General features: G+C 48.3%; 1 protein-coding gene across 4 annotated transcripts in view; it reads left to right on the top strand.

The window, feature by feature from the left end:
* The window catches only part of PIK3CB (phosphatidylinositol-4,5-bisphosphate 3-kinase catalytic subunit beta), a 965971-nt gene that overhangs the window by 137894 nt on the left and 814556 nt on the right, over window positions 1-13521 (top strand). For all 4 annotated transcript variants that reach the window (XM_085634521.1, XM_085634524.1, XM_085634523.1 and 1 more), the window contains one exon: window positions 5884-5989. The gene's annotated coding sequence lies outside the window, so the exon portion shown is untranslated. The remainder of the gene's footprint in view (window positions 1-5883; window positions 5990-13521) is intronic.

Raw genomic sequence — 13521 nt, forward strand, 5'->3', positions numbered from 1 at the left:
CTAGATGGCTGCAACTGACGTAATCACATGGAATATACGGGGAATGCACACGCCTGAACGACGATACTCCAATTTGGTTACCTGCAGCGGCATAAGGCGGCCATCGCCCTTCTCCAAGAGACTCACATGACGCAGCCTGAGCTCGACCGGCTACGTGCACTCGTTGGAGGGGCCAGCTATTTGGGACCACGTACTCTGCACATTCCCGTGGTACATTAATCTGGGTGAGGGCGAGCACACCGTTCGCGTGCACAGAGGTAGTAGCTGACACAGCAGGGCGATACACACAGGGTCGTGGGAAACTGAACAGCCAACATATATTACTAGGTTCAGTATACGCCCCGAATGTCTACCAACCGTCGTTTTTGGCCCACTTGTCCACAGTGCTGGTGCCATATGCGGGTCTTCCCTGGCTACTGGGTGGGGACTTAACTCTGTCCTTGACACACGACTAGATAGGTCCTTTCCGCCCCTCCGCAACACACAGGCGGTCTCTAATGCGCGGACCCTCAGCGACTGGCTGTCGCATTGGGCATTATGCGATCTGTGGCGCACTTTACACCCTGACGATCGCATCTACTCGTATTATTCAGTGGTGCATGACCTACACGTTCGTATAGACCGGGTGGTGGGCTCCCACTCTTTGACTCCCTGTTGGGCCAAGCAGAGTATCTGGGTCAGACCCATTCAGACCACCACCCTCTTAGGTTGCGTCTCGCATGGGACTCCGGTCGGCCCCCTGTCCCTTCGTGGCGGCTTCAACCGGCGGCTTTGGAGGACGCTGAATTTCGCGCCTCCCTAGGCACAGCGATCGAACAATTCTTTGATCTGAACGAGGGAACGGCGAGTAATGAATTAGAGTGGGACGCTCATAAATCCACTATCAGGGGACACTGTCTGGGTGCGACATGGAATATACGAAGGCGGCTCACGCTGTCGCTTGCGGGCCTGGAGTCGCGCCTTCTCTCTTGTGAGCTTCATGGCGAGGGTGGGGGTCGTGACTCGGTACGGCTGACGTGGCTTTGGGCACGCCATGCTGAGTTGCTGGAGCGCTTGCGCTGCCACAATTACGCGGCTCATTCAGCTCGCGTACATGCCACGTCTGACAGGGCGGGCCCGACGGGTCACTCGTGCACACACAGTGGGAAATACATCAGGTAATGACGGAACATTATGCGGCTCTATATCGTTCGACAGGGCGCCGGCAGGGGCAGGACCTGGATAGGTTTTTGGAGGCTGCCTGTTAGCCCACGGTCCCAGAGGAGCATCCGGAAACTCTTGAATGCCCCCTCACAGAAGAGGAGATTGGAGACACTTTGGCCTCTTTGGCCTCTGGGAAGGCGCCGGACGGGCTACCAGCAGAATACTACAAGGCCTATCGGGAGTCACTTGTGCCCAGGTTGCACGCTCTTTACATTACGGCCCTTGAGGAGTGCACCTTGCCTGCCTCTATGCGAGAGGCCCACTTGGTGTCCCTGCTCAAACCTGGACGGGATCCCATCAACCTGGGGTCATATCGTCCTCTCACTCTACTTAATGCGGATTATAAAATTTTGGCTAAGGTGCTAGCAGAGTGGCTGGCCCCAACGGTGTCGGTGCTAATACATTGGGACCAAAACGGTTTTGTACCCAAGCGTAGTACCTCTCATAATCTGCGATGGTTTTTCCGGGTGGCCCATGACAGTGTGCAGCAATGGCCTAGGGCTGGCTGTCTGGTCCTAGATCTTGAGAAAGCCTTTGATTGCCTAGAGTGGGAATACTTGGTAGCGGCGCTGTCGCACTATGGGCTGGGCCTTGGGTTTCTCCAAATGGCGGCCCTATTGTACAAGGACCCCACAGTGAGGGTAAGAACAGGGCCATATATATCGGACGCCGTTCCGATATGTCGTGGCACCAGGCAGGGGAGCCCGCTCTCACCCCTCCTCTTCGCGCTGGCAATAGATCCCCTTGCCGCCACGCTTCGCAAGGTGCTGGCTGATGGAATCCCGTTGGGGGATGCGATGCACCAGGTATCGCTTAATGCGGACGATCTACTGGTCTTCGTCAGGGATGTGGCACACATCCTGGCCGAACTGGAGCGCATTCTGCTAGACTTTGCTGCTCTTTCGGGCCTCCGGGTGAATGCCTCTACGCGTTTCGAGCCGACACCCAGGACGTGAGCTACAATCTCGGAGGCGTGCAGGTCAAATGGCAGCCGGACTCCTTCTGTTATCTGGGTATCCAGATATATAGACAACCAGCAGACCTAGTGGAGGGCAACCTGGGCAGAGCTGTGACAGCGGTCAGGACCCAGATGCGGTTCTGGGGCACCCTCCCCTTGGCGGTCACGGGGTGAATCGCCTTAGTCAAAATGGTGATTCTACCCCGGCTCCTGTACTACTTCGCTAATTTGCCCACCTATATCCCGGCCTCCTTTTTTTTTTACAACCCTTACACGGCCCCTTCGGGACTTTATATGGGGTAACGCCTGTCACAGTGTCGCGTTGCCCAAGCTATATCTCCCCACTGACCAGGGAGGCCTTGCGATGCCGTGTTTTGAGCATTATTACCTGGCCGCGCAGCTGCAATGGATAGCCCGCTGGTTGGGGGATAGAGGGCGGGTCGATACGGCGACCACGGCACCCCACCCTCCCCCTAGCTGGTCTCCTCAACCTTTTCCACCCGGCTGCGAAAGTAGTGAGACCTGTGCCCCTCCTTATGGTGGTGGCCTACAAGTGCTACAGTCGTGCTCTCTACCTTACTCTGGCTCGGACCCCTTATGCCCCGGCTATACCGATTGAGGGATCCCCTAGCGGACTGGGAGTGCTTAGTGCCTCGGAGCTGGCAGACTGGACCGTGGCAAATATACAAACGATGGGGGACCTTTACCGAGATGGTGTTCTCCTCCCGTTCGCCTCTCTGGCGGAGGAGACCGGGCTTCCGCCTGGCCACTTACTTCGCCACCGGTCTCTGGTGGCGACGCTCGCGTGCCGATGGGGAGATCTTCGGGAGGAACCAGAACAGCATCTCACGATGCAATACCTTCATGTGATGGAGCGAGGGAGGCACCTGGTCCGATGGTTCGCGGCCTCCCTGCGCACGCATGCAGCGATCAGTCTGACTCCACTGCGTTGTAAGTGGGAGGCGGATCTGGCCCGACCCATGGCTGATAAAGAATGGGACAGAGTGTTGCAGGGCCCGACGAAAATTCCCCAGCACATGCGCTTCCGCCAAATATTTTTTTTTATTCTACATAGAGCGTACCTTACGCCCGAATCCATTAACAGATATTTTCATCGTGCGGACGCGGATTGTCCTCGCTGTGCAGAACTAGATGCCGGATTGGTTCACATGTTATGGAGCTGTCCCGCGCTGTGCTCGTACTGGCAGGTGGTGCACGAGGCACTCTACACATGCACAGGACATAACATCCCGTTTGAATGGCATACCTACCTGCTGCACCTTTTCCGCAGGACTCCCTCCACGAAGACCGCCTCTCGGTTTATCGATCTGGGGATGGTGGTAGCGAAGCGGCTGCTCACTAAGCGATGGAAAGCAGCTGACCCACCTCATGCGCGGGCATGGCGGGGATCATTCCTAGTGTGGGCCAAGGCGGAGGGTATGGCCCTTTCAAGGGAGGAAACACTGGGCTTCAGGAAGATGCCTATAGCACATCAGTGGGAGGCACTATTGCAGGCCATGGTGAGACTAGACGGGGAGTGTATGGGGATCGGTCACGGGGTGGGCACCCCCCTAGAGCGGTTGGATAGTGGCCAACCCAGGGACGAGATGGACAGTACTGCGATGAGGGCCTAGTCACACAGGTGGGGCGCAAAGCGAATATGACATTGCCAATAAAGTAGTTAAATAAGGGGCATCGAGATGGGGGGGGGGGGGGGACGGATCGGGTGGACTGAGTTAAGTGATGCTAGAACATACGCCAGATGTTGCGGGGCTGTTGTTGTTTTTGCTTGGGTATCTGAAGTTCTACCCCATTATGTCTTGGTTCGCTAACTGTTTATGGAAAGGCATCTGGGGAAGGTGGCCGAACGTTGACAGGCCCCTATGGGAGGAAGGTCTCTCCGGGGGCAAGAACTTGACAGGGGCCTTATAGTTCCCCTGCAGCTGAGACGCCTTGAATATCGATATGAGACCTGGACATATGCCTACCCTCCGATACTTCAAGTGTATCTGCTTGGGTTCATGCCGTTTATCACTATTGCTTTAAGTTGCTCTGGCTTCAATGTGTGCTGTAAACTTTGATAAATGCCAATAAACAGATTATATAATAAGATGCACACTCATGAGGCATACATTAAAAACGAACCTGCGCTAAAGAAAATAATATGGTTAAAATCTTTTGAAAGTGCACGGTCGTGGACTGCATCTTCGCTATATCAGTAAAGTGACCTATGTTAATAAGACTTCCACTTAGAATGAACCCCAATAGCCCAGAAGAATATTGACCTCTGCTTCAGAGCAGCAAGGAAAGGCTTTTTAAGAGGACATGGGACGAGAGACAGCTGTCAGAATGTTGAATTGAAGAGCTGGATTGCAAATGGCTACTCCTCGGGGCCTTTTGATCTTGCAGCCTGTAACAACTGAGTTGTAAGTGTAGCAGGATTGGTGAATTCGGGTAGAAATTATTTAGAGGACAGTGTTTCAAAGTATAGAGCCATGGAAAAGCTGCAAGTCACCCTCCTTATTATTCAGTAACAGACCATGTACTTGAACTTGGAACCCTTCAAAACCTTGTTTAGCTCACTCTGTCTTCTATTGCTATTACCTCTTCGTCTTCTATTGCTATTCCCACTCCTCCCATTTCTAAATATTCCTGCACCACGTCGGATTTATTGATATTAATTGCTGATAACAATACAATTATATCGAAAGGTTTGCAGTACACTGCATGCTTACTGCAGAATGTTGAGAGTTGGCTGAACCTGGAAGGAGGGAATCTTTGCAGAGATTTGAATGATGGGGGGGCCTGTCTTGGTGAATTCTAAGTCATTTCTAATTAGTAATACCATTCATAGTTTTTTTTTCTTCCTAAATGTTGACTCGTGAGGTTGCTTACTGTGAAATAATTGATATAAAGATTTACTAGTGCAGACATTCTGCTGTGTCCCGATTTCGATGACCAGTGACTACCCTAATAAGCAGATGAATCCTATTGTACACCACTGTCAAATTTTGGGCCAGAAAGTGTTTGTATATAGGGCTTCTACTAAGCATTTATTTACCAACAAACCCCACTTTCACAAATAGTTAAACCGTAAAAAAAAAAAAATCAAAGTTACTTAGTGCTTTTTTTTTCATTGGGGTCTTCTCCTAGTTATGTAAGAAACAAAATACAAATTGGTTGTGTTTTTCTCATCTGTAAATAAAAAAAAAAAAGAAAATGCTGTTCTGCAGGATACAACTCACAATTTCAATTGCTGGAATATCAGACTTTACCTATCTTCATTACCTTTCATTAGTAAAATTACCACACAACTGATTAATTGTATAATAACAGTAGCATCCGAAGTAGCTACTCCTACAAAAATAAGTACGTTGTTGGGAAATGTTTCCGGTCTATATTTAAATGGGACACTTTTGCATTTATTGACCCCTTGGTTCCTGTATATTCCCTCTCCAATATTCCTCCTCAAGCTAGGTCAGGCAGTACTTCACAGGTCTTTTCCCATTAGACTCCTGGGAGATCCTAGTTCGGAATGTTAAATGATCCCTGGGTCATTACCCAAGTTGGACAAATTATCACTCCTCACATATTAAGTCCCTAGAATCCTTTTTTTACAGGACGGATATCTGGTTGGATATTTGTTTTGCTGAACTATAATTTAACCACTCTCATTGATCTTAAACTTTTAACATTTTATATTTTTTTCTGATTTATCTTAGGTTCCATCCAATTTTCCTGAAGCAAAATTAGTAGCTGTAGCTCAATCATGTTTGAAGAAAGCTACCCTCTTGTTCAGTCACCCTGAAACGGATTCCTCTCTATGGAGTGAGTACAGCCCTCTGTTGTGCATTTGTTTATCCTATCCATGTTGACGTCTTGCTGCTCTAGTTAGTTTATTGATGCCTGACCATAACCAATTCATAATTCTGGTGAAATTTAATTGAATGTGTGAATTTTCTTAGAAAGAATGCCTTTACTGATTGATGACATGGTTCAATGTGTTTATAGCAAAAATCCAAATCTGAAGAAACTGGCTACAATGAATTATTCACGTCAAAACATTTCTGACAAATTTTTCACAAAGAATGGCTTTCACCAGGATAAATTGTCTCCTCCTCCTTGTTAAACTCCATCCTTTTTACCACTTTTTCTCTTTCTGTTTTCTAGCACCCTCCCTCCACCACTCTTATTCATTTTTTTTTTTGTTTTTTTTTTTACTCAGGGTGGTCTACCCCTCCTGTGATTACCCTTAACACCTTGCTTCATCTCTCCTCCTTTGATCCCTTCCCCCTCACCAGACAGTGTTGTGGGCATCTGTCTTCCTTCTGCTCCCCCGCTCCCATACCCTTTTCCATCCTTAGATTTGTTTTCTCCTTCTTTTTTTTTTTTTCTTTTGTACTTTCTACCTCTGCTCCTTTCTACAGACTACAGTGACTTTTATGTTTCAGGCTTTTTCTCTCAATTTTTAAAATTCCTGATTTTGTAGACATTGGAATATTCCTTTTTAAAGATATACTGAGGACCCAGGTTGAAGGCAAGTTTCCCCCGAGGAATTAATTATATTTTTGAGGAAAAGATATTTCATCAATATGACTCTCCCAAAAATGGAGCTTTGTAAGCCTGAATTTGTTATATTTACTCGTCGTTTTGAATATTAGTCATAATGATGTATATGCATGAACTATTTCCCCTCACCATTTTTATAAAACCCACAGACTATTATGTCAGCCTACCTGTGTTGTATGTTTTATGTAACTTAGGGTGTTTAAAAACTATTTATGGATTTATATTCTGGCATGCATACACTTCAAACAACAAAATACCAAACCGACTGGGACCTTTTTTCACCGGTTCCAACATGTTTGTATAGTACTGCCCCCTCCAGATTGAATATACCTGTAAGCCATGTGTGTTGTACAACTTGCACCCCTTTCCCATTTGAGTGTCAATGATTTCAGAATACAGCCTTAAATCATGGATATACCTCCTTGTTACCCCTTCACCCCCACCCGGTCTCCCTGTTTTAGGTCAAAGTAGTCCTAGGTTCCAGTAAAATAGTCACTAGTTGCACATGGTAGGGCCCCCAAGCCTCGTCCTGCCTTTCCCACCCTTTCAAAGGTGGTAAGTATCTCCCCTCACACCTCTAGGTCTTCTGCGACTCATCGCTGTGGGAGGGCCGAATAGGAGTCTCCTCAATTGTGACCTTTCAATGGTGTCTCCCACCCAGTGCTCCAATACTGGTCCCTGGGTACTCCGCCATCTCATGGCAATCTGTTGCTTTGCTAACAGTAGCACCAACTGAAGGAATCTATTGTGCTTCTTTTTGGGGTGTTCTCAATAGACACTTCTTGGGGCAGGGGTCCACAGTATCCCCGTCTTTGTACAAATACGTTCCACAACCTCCCTCTAGTACAACAGCTCTGAGTCACATAACCATGTCAAATGTGAAAAGGTTGCTCTCCTCTGCCCACATCATGGGCATGAGGCAGAGCGATTCAGATATATTTTGTTCAGCTTAAGTGGCATGAGGTATGTACGATTAACATTAAAGTGAATCAACCTAAATCTGGAGACCCCTCCCCTTGACCAGTGAGCACGCCATTTTCCATTTGGTGTCTATAAGGTGGTCATTAAGTTCTTTCTCCCAAGTAAGTTTGGCTGCTAATTGGCATCCGGGCCTGTGTGTTTTAAGAGCTTTGTACATCTAGGATATTTAGTGTTCCCACTTTCCGATTGTCAATTAGCACAATAAATGATACTTTACATGCCTTATTTAAAACACACGTTTTTGTTCTGAATGTAGGCCATTGAGAAGGAAATAAAGCCCTAAAGTAACTTGATCATAATTTAAAATCCGGTTTTTCTGTTTAGTTTTTTAAATTTTCCATCCAAAATGTCCATGTTAGCCCACAGAACCTTTTCATTTTGGGACCTTATTAGTTTTATTTGTATGCTGCACAATGCAGGATGCTTCGGACCAAAAAACTCTGTTCTATCTGAAGGCGTCACTGTGGACATAAGTGAGGGTCATCCTATTTACAATTAGTCTGGTCCCCCCATTTTCAATTAATCTGGGCTCAACTTTTTACCATCCCCACGTGCTCCCATAACGCGCACACTCCAGTGCTCACTGCCATTGGCCTTCATCCGGAGCCCTGCAGCCACTGCCCACTGGCTTTGTGCCCCTGCATAAACTACTAATCAGGTTTGTTGACCGGACTCCACTGCCAGTTACCTTTTGGGTACCCTGCTGTCCATTACTTTGGAGTGTGGGGGCGTGAGGCGCGCCAACAGCCCTTTGCTGCCAATTACTTTCAGGTCCCCTTTGCCACTAGCTAACTTCGGGTGCAGTATGCTGCCCGTTACTTTCGAGAGCCCCTCTGACGCCAGTTACCAGTTGGGGTACTTGTGCTGCCCAGTACCAATGGGGGTGGGGGGGCGCAACTGTTTCACTCATTACATTGTGGGGGTGGGAGGGTGCCCATGTGCCACACATTAGCTTCGGGACCCTGTACCATCCATTACCTAGGGGGGGAGAGGGGGGGTGTGCCGCCCATTACCTTGGGTGGAGGCCCCTGTGCCACCCATTACCTTGGGTGGAGGCCCCTGTGCCGCCCATTACCTTGGGTGGAGGCCCCTGTGCTGCCCATTACCTTGGTGGTGGCCTGTGTGGAGGCCCCTGTGCCGCCCATTACCTTGGCGGGAGGCCCCTGTGCCGCCCATTACCTTGGCGGGGGTCCCCTGCCGCTCATTAGCTTGGTGGGGACCCCCTGCTGCCCATCTTGGTGGAGGGGCCCTTGCCGCTCATTAGCTTGGCGGGGCCCCCCCTGCCGCTCATTAGCTTGGCGGGGCCCCCCCTGCCGCTCATTAGCTTGGCGGGGCCCCCCCTGCCGCTCATTAGCTTGGCGGGGCCCCCCCTGCCGCTCATTAGCTTGGCGGGGGGGCCCCCTGCCGCTCATTAGCTTGGCGGGGGCCCCCTGCCGCTCATTAGCTTGGCGGGGGGGCCCCCTGCCGCTCATTAGCTTGGCGGAGGCCCCCTGCCGCTCATTAGCTTGGCGGGGGCCCCCTGCCGCTCATTAGCTTGGCGGGGGGGCCCCCTGCCGCTCATTAGCTTGGCGGGGGGGCCCCCTGCCGCTCATTTGCTTGGTGGGGGGCCCCCTGCTGCTCATTAGCTTGGTGGGGGGGCCTATGCCGCACATTAGCTTGGCGAGGGCCTCCCTGACGCTCATTAGCTTTGCATGGGGTAGCTTCTGTCCGTTACCTTGGTGAGATACCCCTTCTTTTACCTTGGGCGGGCAGTGTCACCCTTTATGTTGGGGTGCCACTGCTGCCCATCATCCTACTTAAACTCACCACCCTCTACCGTTTCACCTTGGGAAATGCCTGGCTGTTACGTCTGTGTTCTAACTTTTATTGGTCTACTTGTGTGAGAAAGTGTTATTGTAGGCATGTAGTATTTTGCAAAATTGGATGTCTGTGTGCCGTCTGTTGTGTGCATGCACTATATAAAGGCCGTACCTGTTTGCTTCATAGGTGCCTGTTTAAAGCGTAACCCCTGTTCTATACTAGTTTCAGTAATATCAACATAGCAACGAGGCACCTTGTGTTTTTTTCTGAATCGGGGGAAGTAATCTTAAATTCAGCCAAATTGGCACAAAAGATAGAGTACAATGATTGGAATCCAAGGAATCTCAGCATTCAACCCTGGAAATGTACATACCGACTTAAATGGTGTGCCATATGTATCGGAATGTTTTGCACAGCATAAATAGCATGTTTAGTTATAAGTTACTTGGCTAAAGTGGCTGTTGATGCCCATTAATTATATACAGAGCTCTTTCTCTGCTCCACCGGGATAATTGCAGATTGGGCACTGTTTTTTCATCTTGTGATTCCATAACGGCATCAGGTGCTTGGAGAACGGTGATCCTGGCGTTATGTAATCGTTCTGGAATGTCTGAGTGGAAGAGATCCAGAGCACATTGAGAAATAGGAAAACAAAGTTCATTCCTCTGATCGTCCGTCACTTCAGTTAAGTTTCCACGGCACTTTCATAAGGCCATCTAGTTGGTAGTGCATTGTTGAAAATTCCGTTCTGTGAAGAACATCTACATTACACTCCAGGACCTCTGAATAAAGTGTATGTAAGTTCGCACACGAGAGTGCAGGAAGGCTAAGCAGCAAGCCTTGATGCAACTACGTTTACATGGGCCCCGGTGTCCGTGTAGATTCCCCCTATACTTATGCCCCTTTTCATTTAATGTTTTTCACCTTGGTGCTCGATGCACCGTGTTGGCTAATTGCATCTGCAACAGATGCGACACTGACGGCCAGCCAATCCGAACTCTGTGTGTGGAATATATATATATATATATATATATATATATATATATATATATATATATATATATATATATATATATATATATATATATATATATATATATATATATATATATATATATATATATAATCACCTACTGGCGGTCGCCAGTAGGTAGTTATAGTTAGGACCACGTTTCCATAGGAAATCCGCAACATTCTATTTTGAATAACTTTGGCGCCGGTCGACGAATCCTCGCGAATTTTTCAAAATAGGTGGGGTGCTACGCTCCGCCCCTACCCTGAAAGTCTCGGGGGGGAATCGTCAAGCGGGGGCTGAGATAAAAGGGGGGTCCCAAAACGCGTTTTTCCCATGCATTTTTCCATAGGACCTTTAGACACAGCTACAGCCCGAACGGCTGAACAGAATTACTAGAAATTTGGCAGAGAGGTAGTCCTCAGGTCAAGGAAGTGCCTTTTGTAGGTTTGGTGTAAATCTGTTCAGTAGATTCTGAGAAAATAGCCTTTAAATCAATATATATATCTGAGCCAGCTTACGGTGCGCTTACGGTACGCTTACCGTACGCGTACGGTGGCGTGCGCGAGCGCGATTCTGATTGGCTCTTAGATCTTAGTAAACATTTGAATCGGCCGAAACCAGGAAGCGGCGGCCGCCATTTTCTCTCTCGCACTGAGAGTGTGGATTAAAATACAAAGCACAAAAACATGTAAAGGGGCTGTTTGGACAGCTCCAAAACACCTAGCCATGTTGAGGGAGTCCCCAAAGATCCCCCAAGGCCAAAAACGGAATTTTTATTTTTTCGCTAATTTCGCCGATTACGCTTACCGTACGCGTACGGTAAAAAAATAATAAAAAAAAAAAATTATCCACACTCTCCCCACCCCGTGTGCAAATGGTGCCCGAAGGGCACCATTTGTGCATGGCTTAGAGGTGTGAAAAATTTAAATATTACCTTTGAAAACGAAGTGCATCATATGTCCTCCATGTGCGCACGGTGCGCGAAGCGCACCGTGCGTACATGGCCCATCTAGCGTAACGTGCACGGCACTAACTGCGTAAAGTGGGCGCGCGGTGCGCGAAGCGCACCGCGTGCTCACTGTGCGTGCACGGTGCGCGAAGCGCACCGTGCGCGCACGGAACGAACTGCGTTAAGTGGGCGCGCACGCCACGAATGGCGTAAAGTAACTTAGCATTTAAAAAACCGTACAAATTCACTGAAAAAAACATAGGTTTCACACACGTTATAGTTAGGAATTAGCATTTAAAAAACCTTGCAAATTCACTGAAAAAACCATAGGTTTCACACATGTTATAGTTAGCGGAAATTTTACTGATAAAAAAACCAATGAAATTCCCCCGTTATAGTTAGTGCAGGCAACTATAACTCACGCGACCGCAATCTTCTGCTGATGACATATGTGTCTTTATGAAAAAAAAATATTTATAATATATGTATAGCTAAAAATTTATGGAAGAAGACATGGGCAAATAAGTGTCTAAATACAGTATTAGCATCAGCAGAGGATTGCGGTCGCGTGAGTTATAGTTGCCTGCACTAACTATAACGGGGGAATTTCATTGGTTTTTTATCAGTAAAATTTCCGCTAACTATAACGTGTGAAACCTATGGTTTTTTCAGTGATATATATATATATATATTATAAACTCCCAGCGGGATTCGAGGATCCACATTGGACGATGCAGAAAAAATAAATCTTCCTCGTCTAATGGCGCGCTTTAATTTTTTCTTTGGATTCACAAATTAGCCATGTATTTGAAAGGATGTATGAATTAATGGTCCATGTCCTCATGCCAGCTCCCCCTGAGACCGTTCTCCTGTCCAGCTTGCCAGAGGTCCGCTACCCTCTGCTCGTTTAATGTTCTGTTCTTTGCTTTTACTGCTCGTTTTTCTGCCCTCTGTTTTGCCTTCTCTGTCCTCCATTTTACCTTTTCTGCTTTTTTTTTCTTCCCTCTGTTTAGCCTCGTTCGTTCCCCTTGTCGCGGCCCTGCCCCTTGTCGCGGCCCTGCCCCTTGTCGCGGCCCTGCCCCTTGTCGCGGCCCTGCCCCTTGTCGCGGCCCTGCCCCTTGTCGCGGCCCTGCCCCTTGTCGCGCCCCGCCCCTCTATGCGCCCTCCCTCTTCCCCTCTATGCGCCCCGCCCCTCCTTCCAGAACCTACTTTAAGGATGCTGCAGCACGACCCCATTGAGCAGGTCCTCATGCCTGCTCCGTCTACTACAGTTCTCCTGTCCAGCTTGCAGTCTGCTACCCTCTGCTGCCTGTCTGCCTGCTACCCTCTGCTTGCTCTGTTTTGCCTTTTTCTGCTTGTTTTTCTGCCCTCTGTTTTGCCATTTTCTGCTTGTGTTTCTGTCCTCGGTTTTGCCTTTTCTGCTAGTTTCTTCCCTCTTCCCACCGTTTCCGCAAGACCTGGCTTTTCAATGGAGACATCGCACCCCAGCATATCTCTGAACTTTAACCTCTTAATCCCCAGATTTTAGCACTTTTTAAATGCTAATTTCTCAAACTACTGTACATGTAATTGTTCAAGTTCCTTTTACATGTGTGGTGTGGGTCCGGTCAACCAGTCTTCTGTAATGAGAAGCAAAAGAATCCTATTGAAATTAAAAAGGAAAATGTCAGTTTTGGGATTACCCCCACCCCCCTATTTTTAGGCCATCTTGACAGTCTCTGAGATCCAAGAAACAGAGCCATATGTCCTTGAACCTATGCCAGTAGGGCCTGGTTGTTCCAGATTCCTCCCGAAGGCAATGCACAGCTGAGGTTGACAGCTTGCGCAGTGTGGGGCATACATAGCGTTTTGCTGTAGACCGTACCCTGTAATCAACTGTGCTACTCACAGCCAAAGGCTGTACACCATTATGATTAGCCCCAAAATCCATAACTCACTCAAAACAGCCATACAAACTAACATTTACAACAAGTGCCATGCTTATGATCTCACCATTGATGTAACCCATTCAAAAAGCGTTGGCATAAATGGGTTACCGGTCAGTGT

This window comes from Triturus cristatus, chromosome 11 (assembly GCF_964204655.1).
Source record: "Triturus cristatus chromosome 11, aTriCri1.1, whole genome shotgun sequence".
Taxonomy (NCBI): Eukaryota; Metazoa; Chordata; class Amphibia; order Caudata; family Salamandridae; genus Triturus; species Triturus cristatus.